Raw genomic sequence first — 14,577 nt, forward strand, 5'->3', positions numbered from 1 at the left:
TATATATATATGTATATATATATATATATATATATATATATATATATATATATTATTAATAAATTATTAATATAATTATAAAATAAATATAATTATATATCATATCATTATTGTTCTTTATTTTATATAATAGAATTATCTATTAAATTAATTTTTTTAGATATAAATATGCAGGGTTGGGAAGTAACGCGTTACTTGTAACGCCGTTACCGTTACAGTTACTTTTTTTCAGTAACTGTAACGGTAATGACGTTACAAATTTTATTTGTAACGGAAAAAGTAATTTCGTTACATTTTTCGGTAACGAGTAACGAATTTAACAGTTACTTTTATCGTTACTTTTTTCAAATTTTTTGATTTATTTAAGATATTATTCTTGCTATTGTGCGTGATAAAATTTTTATCTTAACCGTAAAGCCGTAAGCAAATCGACCAATTAGCATTCTTATTATGTTGTAAAAATGCTTGAATGTGATTGATCAACTTGTGGCTCTTGCAGACCAGTGCGATGACGCGACGCGCGATATCCAATGAGAGCTTTATCTTTTCGGAAAAGCAGAGCTCTCATTTACTACCAGTTCTAAGTACCTTGCAACAAAAATTAGAAAATCTCAATAAATCTGACCTTATAGATTGCCATTCATTAGTTGAAGCTATTCAACAAGGTTTAAATAAAACGTAACTTATTAATTTGATTAATACATATGTTATTTAATTTTAAATAAGGATTTAATTGAAAAATATTATTTTATTTTAAACTATTGATTCAAAAGTATTAATTTCAATAAAACAAACAATGTCGCTTAATTTACTATATTTGATTTTAGATTTCTTACAAAATTTGAAACAAAAGAATTAATAATAGCAGCATGTTTACATCCAAAATTTAAGTTAAACTGGTTAACCGGAGAAAAAAGAAAACGTGCTGAAAATTAGTTGGAGGATTTATTGGGAATCCGATCAACTGAAAATTCTCCAAAAGCTGGAAAATCTGACGATCACGATGATTTTTTCATTTTTGAGCAAAAAACGGTGCAAAATGAATCTGAACAAGAAGAATTGCAACGGTTTTTAAAATCAAATAATTGTAATATAGAAATGTTAAACGACTATCCAAAACTTAAAAAACTTTTTATTAAATATAATACAGCTCTACCAAGCAGTGCATCTGTAGAAAGAATGTTTAGCATCGGTGGCTCTGTATTAACACCACAAAGAGGGCATTTAAATGATGATACTATGGAGCAACAAATTTTATTATAAATTAATAAAGAATTTCGATAAAATTTAATCATTTATTTTGTAATAAACCTTGAATGAAATCTTGCTTACAATTTTTTAAAAGTTTTTCTTATGCAAAATAATTTATTAGTTTGTATTGTAAAAAAGTAACGGAAATTGTAACGACTCGTTACTTTTTAGTAACTGTAACGGTAACGAGTTACTTTTTAAAATTGGTAACGAGTAACGGTAACGAGTTACTTTTTGGAAAAAATAACGGTAACGGTAACGAATTACTTTTATAAAGTAACTTTCCCAACCCTGTAAATATGTTAAATATGATTCTAGCAGTAGAAGGATTAAATATATCTCGATGTAACCAAAAGTTAATATCTTTATAAATTTCATAGATATGGCGAAATTGTTTAATTTGCGTTAAGATAGAAACGGATTCTAAAAATATTGCATGAATTTACAGAAAGTGCATACAAATAGTACTTAATATTTTTTATTATTAAAAATATTTTTATAATATTTAAAAATTGAATTATAATAATAGGCAACATATATCTATAAAATCAAATAAATTTATTATTTGCCAGAAATTTGTAATTTTAATGAAATCAATATTATTGTATCAAAAACACAAAAAACTTATATTATAAGATATGAGTTTGATAAATTTAAGTCAATAACTATATATATAATTAAGACCAAGTCTATTTAAAACATTTAAATACTATAACAAATTATTCTTGAATTTTTACTTTTATATTAATATGTCGAAATATCCTTAAGCTTTTGCTTATGCAATGTCGACTATTTAAAAAGATAAAATTATGGACATAAAATTTCTTATCTCCATAGTTATGTAAAAAATTTACGATAATTATTCGTAAAAGAAAACTTACCTAGTAACGATCGTTTTTTGCGACTATGTTTCCGCGAATACAAATTCTGCTCGTGTCAAGTAACATTGAACATTATTCGCGTCCATGGACGGAATTGTGTGCAGTGCAGAATCTCAGAAAGTACGCCGCTGTTGAAACCAGAGAAATGGAAAGAAACACAGCGCGACGAAGATCGAGGAGACAGAAGGACGGAGGAGAGACGATGGCGACGATAGTGGGAGATGAATCTGTAGGAGATCAGAGACACAGATGGAGTCTAGACGGAAGAGGGAAGTGAATCTCGCGGATGCGCCCGTTCTCTGGTATGATTCTCAAAGCAAACGGGTACCATCCTCTTCGGAAGGCAGACGCTGCATACCTACCTATCTACAACGTCGCATCTTCTACAGGGAACGAGTAATGTTGCTTCCCTTGCCTGTTTGCTCGCCTAGGCTCTCGCAAAAATGGATTTCCTGGGGCGCGTCCGTGCATAGTCTTTCTTGAGAAAAAAAAAGCTTCGGGGAGGGAATTGCTCTCCGCGCGAAACCGTCGATCTTGGCAAACGCGATACACAGAGCTATTAGCATATATCTCGGGGGATTATTGGAAATGCGATTACCGCAATCCACGCTCGGGAATATTTACTACTCCACTATGGTGAATTACCTCAAAGTGGAGCGAGTATCTATTGTTAACCCTCGTACTCTCGTCTTCATGTTTCCGAACGTCTTCAGAATGCTAACGAGCACTATCTATGTCGCCATACGTTATACACAGGGTGTATAAAAAAGATTAGTGTCCCGGTATATTTTGAAAAAAAAAAAAAAAAAATCAAATCTCGAAAATAAAGCAGTTCTGAGAAAAATGTTTTATATAAAAGTTGTAAGGTTTTAAGTGACACATTAAGTAGCAATGTTAGTGAGTCTTTAAATAGTATTGTTAAGGTCACGTAAAAATCATTTTTCATAACTCGGAAAATACTTAATGGATAGAAACTTTATTATAGTATTTTGAAAAGGTCTCGAGAAGAGGCTATAACAACATTTAAAAAAATTCAAGGTGACCTTACCTTGATCTTATGCCGCCATCCAAGGTCAAATTGATAAGATCAATAAATAGATCTTTTTAAACCCTACAACTTTTATCTGAAACTTTTTTTATAAAACATGTTTTTCGAACTATATTTTGGAGTGCCGAACTTTCTTATACATCCTGTATACCCTCAAAATTTATTGTAACCACGAAAAAAATACTCGATAAAATTATAGAAGAAAATGTAGATTCTTGTCGCGTATTTTTTTCCATATTTCATGAAATATTTTAAATAAAGAATAAATGTATTTCTTATTGTGGCAGTTTACCATATGGGGAAGCAAAGCAACATTCAATCTGTATTAATACAATTTTTCGCGAAATCCCATATCAATACGGACGACGTCGCGAGATGCGTTTCGGTGCAACGGTTCAACGCGTAGTGCATCATCCGTAGAAAAAGAGATAAAAAATTACCATGTAAAACATGTCCTCGCTGCACTTGCTAGGATAAAAGGTATGTAATTGGGATAGACGAGACAACTCCATCGCACGTCGTTTCGAGTTGATCTCGCCAGTATAACATCTGTCGAGGGGCCGGGGCTTTTTCTACCTTTTTGCCGCATCTGCCCTCGCGTTTCTCCTCTTCGCCCCCCGTCCCTATCCCTTTCTCTTTTTTTTTTCTTTTTGTCTCCCTCTGATGAAACCTGTTCTTGCGGCAGCGGCAGATGTAAAGAGGCGAGCACGAGTTCACCCAACAAACACGTGTAGGCGCATATCAAGATGCCGTGAAAGCAAATAGCGAGAGGGCGTACGATTCACAATCAAGTATTTAACGAGGAGAGAGTTGCCTAGCTCTCGTTCGTTAATTGAGCAATTTATTGTGCGGTATAGTTGACCCGTCGCCGTAAGCTCATTGTAAAATTGTAATGATGACCGCTCGTTGATCGTAATCAATATCACGCCCAGAATAAATATTTATAAATCAACGGCGACTTTTAAAGAGCGACTTTTTTCTTGGATAAATTTCAATTATGATGTAAAATAGGATTATATTGAATATCTCTTTCAATTATAATTTTACTTTTTTTTTTTAATGAAAATAATACTGAGGAAAATAGAAATCAAAAATTGTACAAAAGAAAAAAAGGCTGAAATGTTCAAATATTCAATAAAAATCTAGTGTAAAAAGAAATGTATAAAAATAGATTATAATAATTTAAAAAATATTTAGATTATGATAGCTAATGAAATAAATGGCTAGAAAAATAGCATGCTATGTTTTGATTTAATTTGCGGAGCATCGCAGATCTCTCTTTTTTACAATGATATAATGGATTACATCAGAACGGATGCTATAAAAAAATTATTATTTTCAAATCAATTTTTTAATATATATACATGTATATACACAGGGTGTCCGATAATTTTTGACACACCCGAGGTATGAAGGTAGATTGGCTCAAACTGAGAAGGAAAGTACCATTTTGCGATTTTCGTAATAATTATTGAGAAATTAATTAATAAAGAAATTAATAAAGAAATTAATTTAAAAAATTAATTAATTAATAAACCAATTCGCGCGCAGCGAGAAGTGACAATCCAAAAGTAGGCGCGCGACAAAGTTTTGGAAGGAGCTCTTTACAAATGACAACAGTTACGTACGAGCGATACATAATGATGGATTCTCGCATCCTAGCAACTATATATCAATGCCGTCCATATCAGACTGTTCTTTCTCCCTGTGCGGTAATACTTGCGCGAATTGGTCAATCTTTTTTAATTAATTTAATTTTTAATTAATTAAATCAATAATTATTACGAAAATCGCAAAATGGTACAAGACTTTTTTTTCTCAGTTTGACCCGATCTATCTTCACACTTCGGATGTGTCAAAAATTATCGGACACTCTGTATATATATATTATTTTTATTATAATGTAGTTAGATCTATTTTATCACAATAAAAAATTTGGAATTATGGTAATTCTTCTCTCTATATAATATTATTTTCATATCTCTTCTTTTAGTGCCCTAAAATTCTTTCCGCTGTAATCGATTATCGTCGATCATGATGCGATCGGAAATGAACATGGACTGACATATGCTGTCTAATAAAACCGCATCCAATAAAAACGTATGATCACCTACCCTCGGAGGCTCAAGATAAGTCTCGGGATCAGGTTTATGGTGCTGAGTATGCAAATATACTCTATCAAAGTGAACCGCGGCCCTTTACGTTCCGTCCTTGCCTTTTTACCTGCCTTTGAGGCAGACCACACATGTATCTATACAAAAATTGTATACTATACAAGTCGGAATAATTGATTGAAAGTACATGTATCACAAATATAATCACAGTTTTCCTTCTATTTATAAAAATAAATTTAAAAATTGAAATAAATGTCGTATGTATGTAACAGTATTAATATAACGAGATATAAAAATACAAATTGGTATTATTCTATGTAATATCAAATTTGTTTTATTGTGGACATCATAGGAAGATTATTAATGTTTCCCATTACATCCTAAAATATTAATTTAGTCCAATCCGGATTAATATCCTTGATGAGGATATATGTATATTAAAGGCAAAGATGGAAATTGAAACTTATTAATTTTATAATTAATTAAAGCTATCTTTTGTGTTGTATTGTAGAGTACACTCTAACAACGTAGAATAAAAATATCAGGGCCAATAAGCAACCGTCAATAAAGTATTAATACACAGCTATTATGCAAACACGCTATTATTCAAACGTATTATCCGAACAATGTACGCATTCTGCTGAAACAAATTACTGGAATGAAATCGTTGCACGTAACGTCCTGATAACATTTTCCATAGAGAATTCTCATAATCTCGAAATTCGTTGCACGACAGAGCTTTGATGTCGCTTTCGCAGATATGATACGGTTGAAGATAAAGCGCGTCGTTATTGCAAGCTTTATTAATAACTAAGCGCCCCAAATATACTCTATACAGATTAGATTCTAAAACATTTCTACTTTGCATAAAATAAACTTAAAGAACATTGTTCTTAAGCAATGATTTTTGAGAGTTTTATTTTTGCTCGAATAACACAAGCTACAAAAGAGGATCGCAAGAGAGAATAAAATAAACAGTTCAGTGGAGATATCATTTGATTTCAAGAAAAGAGAGACAGAAAGGAATAAGATGAGCAACTGGAAAAGGTTGACAGCATATGTGCTTTTATGCTGTGCGTCAAGAATGATAAATGTTACCGAAGGGTCTTGTGGTCGTTCGATGACAATGGCCGCACAAGACGTCTAGACTTCTAATATTGCACGTGAAAATTTAATAAATGTGGAGAAGAATTACAACACATTATGTCAAAAATATTGCCATACCCAAACACATACACACACATATTGCCTTTAAATAAAACTTAAAAATTGTATTTGTTTCTCTGAAAAGATTTATCGTTAGTCATATTGCATGCATTTCTCCTATATTTATACATTTTTTTCTTTTTTGCATCGAATTTATTATTTATTTCATCTAGAATCTTTTTGTTCTGCAAAATATATCTTCCTTATGATTTTGGCAAAATTTTCTTTATCAGAATAGAACTTTTATTTTGCAAAATAAAATTTTTCTCTCGCATTTTTAAAGATTAGATAAAAGAGAGATAATTTAAAGCTTTATGATTTTGAAACAAAATAATTAATTACTCTCAATGAAGACTATTTTCAATTCATAAAATGCATTAACAGCAGAGGAAATTATTTATATGTTATATATGCTGTATGACATTTTATATTAAATAAATTTGTTTTATTGAAAATCTCGAAACAAAATTTATACACATTACATTAGTATTTTTTACAAATATAATTTTAAATATAGCTATCATAAAAAAACTTAAGTATATTGATTTCACACATATGTACAGAAGTATTGGATTTCTTAATTGTAAAAATATATATAAATATTCTAGAAGAAATAAATAACTTAAATTATCTTAAATAAAAAGTGTCTAGATTCTTTAAAAAAATAAAATTTAATGTTACATTTCATACATACGTAAGTTTCAAATATAAAAGATTTAGAAAATATGGAAATAAAAGGGATGAGAAATTTAATAACGCGTTGCTTCGGAGTTGTTCTTAAATGTGATAAACCACAATTACGCGAATAATCTAAGCAATACAATAAAAAATAAAAACAGATATTCAAAAAATAATAAGAAATAAAATAATTCCATCACACGTCTAATTACATGATGCTGTATGATGTATGTGTGTTTTGTGCGTAGATAATATGTGAAAGAGCATTTGGTGTCGAAGTTAAGAAGAAAAAAGGCTAGGAAAAGGACGAAGAAAGAGGATGGGAGTAGAAGGATTCGAAGAGAGTGGCAGAAAGAAGGTCAGGCACGCAAGCATTCGTGCTTTTCCGGGACACCTGATGCAGAGTATATGTACTCCCACGCAGAGAAAGAAAGGAAAAAGGGAAAAGAGTGAAAAACATGCGGTGGTGCATCTCTGCCTCTTGGTAAATCTCGTGGAAGAATACAACTGCGGTAAAGGAATCAGCCGCCGATGCCAGTCTCATCTCTCGAGACAGAAATGCATTTAATTTGAGATGCAGAGATGCACTCAGCGGCATGTATACGATTGAATAGACGGTAAATAAAAGGAGAGGTACTTTGCATAGTATTTTTACAATTGCTTATAAACGAGAATATGTATATTATATCACAGGATAAATCAAGCTAGCGAAGATCAAAATGTGATAAAACGAACAATCTTTTGTATCAAAATTTTATTAAAGAAGATACTTTATTTTTTGACGCAATATTTAACTTTTAATATTTTTTTCTGTTAAATTATTAGGTGTACAACTTTGCTTCCGCCGTTTTTTTTCCGAAATTCGAGGCTTTATTGTAAAAAACTGGTTATACATTTATGATTCAAAGTATTGTCCACTCCCAATGATCGTGCTAATTCTTTTTGACTTTGACTCGAGTCTTCATTAAGTAATGCCTCCAATTCTGCATCTTCGAAAACCTTCTCTCTTCCACCGCTATGCCGGTCTTCGACGTGAAAATCACCGTTCTTGAAGCGTTGAAACCACTTACGACACGTTCTTTCACTAATAGCGGCTTCACCATAAGTATTTGAGAGCATTCGATGAGCCTCAGCCGCAGATTTCTTCATATTGAAGCAGAAAATTAAAACCTCCCGCAAATGATGAGAATTTGGCTCGTAAACTGACATTTTCAATCGAGAATAACTTTATGATGCAGACACAAATCGACTCATGTTTCTATGGGGTTATGTTGACAGATGCCCAAGTTTATTGCATGACATCTATGATCTATTTATTTCGACCACTACTTACCGCTAAAGCCATCTATAGGAAAACGGCGGAAGCAAAGTTGTACACCTAATAAATTCGAAATTGAAATTAATCAAAAAACAAGATTTGATCATTTATTTCTGCATTTTGTAACTTAATCTCTATTTTAATATGGAAATCGTGAAGAAAAAATTATTTCTTTTTTCTCTTAATGTTATAATTCACATCATTTGATTAAAAGACGTTAAAAAATTCGTAAGATATCAAAAATATTTGATTTTATCTGTGTAATCACAAAACGATAAGACCTTTACCTCAAAAGATCGATCGCTGGATTCGTTTTCGATCTCGCAAAAAAAGTTATATTAATGGTAACAAAAAAATAAAATTATTCACAAGTAGTCGTTTTTAATTAAACAATTTTGTTAGGATGGCAAAATATATTTTTGATTAAACAAGCAAAATTTGGTAAACCTTTTGAATTAATAAAACGATATTATTTGGTTACTCACATTTTGTAAATAGTAATATAAAGTTTGATCGCAGTTACAAAATAAATTATCTTTCAATAATTTTAACAAAATAATCTGTTATGATATAAAACATTTTTGTTAAATGTAGTACGGAATGGTATGATACAGAGTTAACCAAATAATTTTTTAATAAATATTTAAAGTTGGTTAGTATTACTAAATATTTTGTATGGATAATAGCTCTGATCCGACGCATGCATATCACTGCATGTTTATGTATTGCGTTAGGAAGCGTCCAGAAGCTTCTGATATAAGATACTGTAATAATTTGAAGAGATAGTTATATATACAAATTACATAAATTTATTGTAAGACATGGAATTTAATAATATGTTTTACGTAATATAATTAATATATACAAATATATTATAATATATTAATATTTAATACTGCAAATATATTTAAAAAAAAATCATTATATATATATATATATATAATGATTTTTTTTTAAATATATTTGCAGTATTAAATATTAATATATTATAATATATTTGTATATATTAATTATATTACGTAAAACATATTATTAAATTCCATGTCTTACAATAAATTTATGTAATTTGTATATATAACTATCTCTTCAAATTATTACAGTATCTTATATCAGAAGCTTCTGGACGCTTCCTAACGCAATACATAAACATGCAGTGATATGCATGCGTCGAATCAGAGCTGTTATCCATACAAAATATTTAGTAATACTAACCAACTTTAAATATTTATTAAAAAATTATTTGGTTAACTCTGTATCATACCATTCCGTACTACATTTAACAAAAATGTTTTATATCATAACAGATTATTTTGTTAAAATTATTGAAAGATAATTTATTTTGTAACTGCGATCAAACTTTATATTACTATTATATATAATAGTTGTACATATCACTTATAAAATAGTTGTACATATCACTTATATAATAGTTGTACATATCACTTCAAAAAAATCATTATATATATATATATATATATAATGATTTTTTTGAAGTGATATGTACAACTATTTACATGTTGCCGCGCCATAGAATTATTATTATATAAATATGATAACGCGAAAGCAGCAGCTTTTTGTATTTCTTTTAACTTAAAATTAAAAAAATCGAAGATATTTGCTAATTTTTCGTTTGCATTGATGCGCGTGCTATCGTCTCTATTTTCTATATCAATATTTAGCACATGAACTGACTATAATTTTATCGCATTTGGAGAAGTATGTATATTTTGTTCTTCGCAATTGTATCCATCGGAAGGATAATCATGTAATAAATGTTTTTTTTAAATTTTCAAACAGCTTTGCAAATATATTTATCAAAAACATTAAAACTATGTTGCAGTTTTAAATATTTTATCAGTTTTTTTATAGAATCCAAATTTATTTTGTACACTTGACATATTTGTTAAACAGATAAATAACATAGAAAAATGTTACAAAAATGCTAAAAATATTACTATTAATATTCGGCATCGTTATCATGTATTGCGAAACCTTACGAAGAAAAGAGAAAAGAGATGACGTCATGAAACAGCGAGCAAATAAAATTAATATTAGCATCTTTATTTTATTTCTCAAGAATTAATTTCCGCAACATAACTTTATCATACATGATTGAATTTGGTGCAACATAAGCTTTAATATAAATTAAAAATTTTTTCAATATACGAAAGAAAAATATTGAGTGGTGGGGGTATTTCGAAAAATTTACCATTATTAAAAAATCCAGATACGCCATTGTAAAGTATATTTGAAACCATATAACTTTTGTTTAAACAATTTTTTCATATTTTTTTTTGTTTCGATGATATTCGCTTCGGAATGTAAAAACCGATTTTTTCTAAGGGATTGTTTTCACTCCAAAAACCGTTTTTTAGCACCAACAAAAAATCGTTTCATTATTAGGGCCTACTAATCTATAATTATACAAAGTTTCAGATTTTTTTTAAAATTTCGCGTTGCCGAATGTTCCTTGTTAGTTACGTATCGTGCCACGCGTGTGTGAACAAGCAGTGAAGAACGGATAATACGCAGCGAGTATATTACATACAGGGTGTCCCATTTTAATCTCCTCAGGCAAATATCTCAAAAACCAAGCCCGGAAGAGAAAAATGTTTCAGACAAAAGTTGTTTGGTTTCGCGGGGGCCATAGGATGGTGACAATGATTTGACCTTGGAAAATCATTTGAAGGTCATGTGAAGGTCAACTTTAAAATCTTAAATGGAAACCTCCATTTTTTATTAGCTGACATCGAGAGCTTTCCAAAACACTATAATAAAGTATTTTCTTATTAAGTACTTTTTGAGTTATTTTATATTTTAATCTGACATATTTTGATATAAAAAATTAAATATCTCGTAAAATATTTAGTTTTTGATAATCTTACCGTAACACTTCTATGTACAGAATAATGAGACAAATCAATTAGTATAAAAAAAAAAAAAAAAAAATTGTTTTTAAAAAAATTATTTACGATGTATTTTTTTAAACAATTATTTGTTTTTGCACGAATTAATTTGTCTCATTATTCTGTACATAAAAGTATTACGGTAAGATTACCGAAAACTGAATATTTTACGAAATATTTTATTTTTTATATCAAAATATGTCAGATTAAAATATAAAAGAACTCAAAAAGTACTTAATGAAAAAATACTTTATTATAGTGTTTTGGAAAGCTCTCGATATTAGCTACAAGAATACTAAATAAAAAATGGGGATTTCTATTTAAGATTTTAAAGTTGACCTTCACATGACCTTCAAATGATTTTCCAAGGTCAAACCAATAGTACCATCTTATGGCCCCCTCGAAACCAAACAACTTTTGTCTGAAACATTTTTCTCTTCCGGGCTTGGTTTTTGAGATATTCGACTGGATGGATTAAAATGGGCTACCCAGTATATATGATTGCGAGAACAAAAAAATTTAGATTTTACAGAAAGAAGTTTATTTATAAGAAGAAAATATTAAATTTATTTTAACAAAAAATTTTTTGGGATATATTATTCTTATGCAATTATTTTGTTCCGATAACAAAATATTCTATTTTTCATTATAAAGGATCTCAGTACATTATACAGAACAGTTTTGTATTATTAAATGAACTAAATTCAACAAACTAATATCGACGTGGTAACCAACGGTTTAATTGGTCACATACCAACAATTAGTTTTTGCGTCAGTAACAAAACTTTGCTTGCTAATACAAAACATTTCTCTCAGTACGGTTTCTCGATTAATGACCTACGCTTTATTTCGTGAGTCGGGGCCGTTCGTCGAGCGAACGGAGTTGTTGGAGATTTTAAATGTGAAACATATGAAGGATTGTACTGACGGAGTGGCGTGCGAAACGAGCGAAATCACTTCCCCCAGAGCGTGCATCCCTACATCGCGGCATCCTGTTTTGTTCAGGAGGCTTTTGTCTCGTGCGAGTGATAACGGCCATTCATTAGCAGCCACTCGTCACGTGAATGCCTCGTCCCATAAGATAGGTGAGAGAAAGTTCAGCTCTCGTCCCACGCATCCTCCGTATATTTCCTTCTCTCTGCCACCCGTTCTCGCTTTGTCAGCTCGATCTCTTCCTCCTCCGGTTTTTTTTTATCCGCGTCGTCGTTCCATTCGCTAGCGAGCGTAAGAAGATCTAATAAAGTTAACTCGCTCGGAGGTTCCTCAGAACGAGGTGTTTCTCGAGTGCCATAGCGTTCGCGCTATTCGTTTGTCATCGCTTTTTTGCGCGCTCTTTTTTCGCGAACGACAAACTCGCGCATGCGTTACGATGAAGCAGGGACAAAGTCGTGTAGTAACTCGAAAGACGGCTCCCCGGGAGTCTTACTAAAATACACAGATTTTTTACAATACGTTGTCAAATAGCTAATTCTTACTATAGAATTCGTCTAACACTTTATTTAATTAATTGCCAAAGGAAGATCCACAACTAAAATCTACGACTTTGTTTCAAATTGTGTGACAGTATTTTGAATCGAGTTATTATTAATCATATGCGATCAAAATTTTCATAATTTATTCGAGACTAAAAAATGTCTCTTCAAATAATGTTTCAAGCAATTTGAATCTTTATATAATCGAATTATTCAAAAAGTTAAAAAAAAAAACACTCGAACCCCTATGACTAATTATTATACAAAATCGATATGCAAACAGCATGCATGCAAGAGAAATACGATTTCAATTGTAATAACAAGAACGAAGAAGATAAAAAACTAAAATGTATTATATTAACTTAATCTCGCTCTATTTTTGTATGATTTGAATTAAACTTATTCAATGCAACATGCAAATTAGATGTATCATAAAGTTTCACAAATATTTTCAGAGCAAAAAACCAGCAAAATTCTCTCTCTCTCCCCCTCTCTCTCTTTCTCGTTATAAATTTATCCGGCGCGGATTGCCTGCCGATACGTAATGCTCTTAGCAAGCAAAGTTGATTTTTTCATTCTCTTTCCCACCATCTCTCTCGCGGCCAGCTCACTTCGCATCAATTTCCGCCTGTCCCCCTGCACCCCTTTTCTCTCTTGGTTCAAGCAAAGGGATATCGTTGTTGAACTTTAATCCGTATACAACCGGGACCGCTGAAAATTCCAGTATTTATAAATTTTCCACCGGCACTATTATTCGAATGGGAAAGTATTTCCGATCAGCTACTTATCAACCGCACTACACGTTCGGTCGGAACAATTCAAATTATAATAGAAGAGATAAATCTATATTGCGAGTAACGCTTACAAATCACCTTAAATTAGTAAAATGTCAATTTTTTTCAGTTGCTTTCATTTTTATGATTCTCTCTTATAATGCAAAAGATACACGGTTCTACGTCATGTTGACGTTCTTTTTCCACGAATTAAAAGACACAAGTAACAAATAAAAAAAGTTTTGTTTATATGTATAATCTAATATACATACAATATATTAAATCGTACAATATATCTCGCATATATCTTTTTACTCGACTTTAAATCGTTTTATATGTTACCTAGCAACAAACAATAGAGAGAAATATGATATGATAAAATCAAAGGCGGGTAGAATATTGTAAAACGATCCAAATATACTTAACGAACATCGTGTTTGGTAAAAGAAAAAGTGATATAAGTGCAGAAAAATAGAAAAGCATTATCGCGGGGAAGACGAGAAATGATTGCAAGGGCAATGAAAAAATAGCGTTGAGGAAATGAAAAGAGATGAAACAAATAGCACAATCATAATTGCGTTTTATTTCACTCGCGATCAATACATTCCCGTTTATTTTACGAGAGTGCCCGTCCGAAAACAAGATCGCTCGCCTTTTACATACCACTCTCTCGCATTCGTCCCGGTGCCGGTGTGATATTACTAGACATGCTGTTAACGTAAAATCGAATGTACTGCAGAAAATCAAGTTGTACCGCATTGATAATCTTGAATAGTAGAAATAACAAAAACCACAAAAAAAAATGTTTATATATTATAAGAATGTTATGATTTTAATTATATATAATTTACACACAGAACAATATATGTATATACATATTTATAATCAGGGTTGGGAAGTAACGCGTTACTTGTAACGCCGTTACCGTTA

The 14,577-nt window shown here is 30.8% G+C and overlaps 1 protein-coding gene and 1 pseudogene across 1 annotated transcript in view; both read right to left on the reverse strand.

The window, feature by feature from the left end:
- The window catches only part of LOC138935768 (uncharacterized), a 23,597-nt pseudogene extending 9,241 nt beyond the window's left edge, over positions 1-14,356 (reverse strand).
- Positions 1-14,577, reverse strand: part of Mp (collagen XV/XVIII-type protein multiplexin) — a 335,627-nt gene that overhangs the window by 271,481 nt on the left and 49,569 nt on the right. The window lies entirely within an intron of this gene.

Source organism: Polyergus mexicanus, unplaced genomic scaffold (assembly GCF_030449975.1).
Source record: "Polyergus mexicanus isolate NDT 795.1 unplaced genomic scaffold, iyPolMexi1.0 SCAF_8, whole genome shotgun sequence".
Lineage (NCBI taxonomy): Eukaryota > Metazoa > Arthropoda > Insecta > Hymenoptera > Formicidae > Polyergus > Polyergus mexicanus.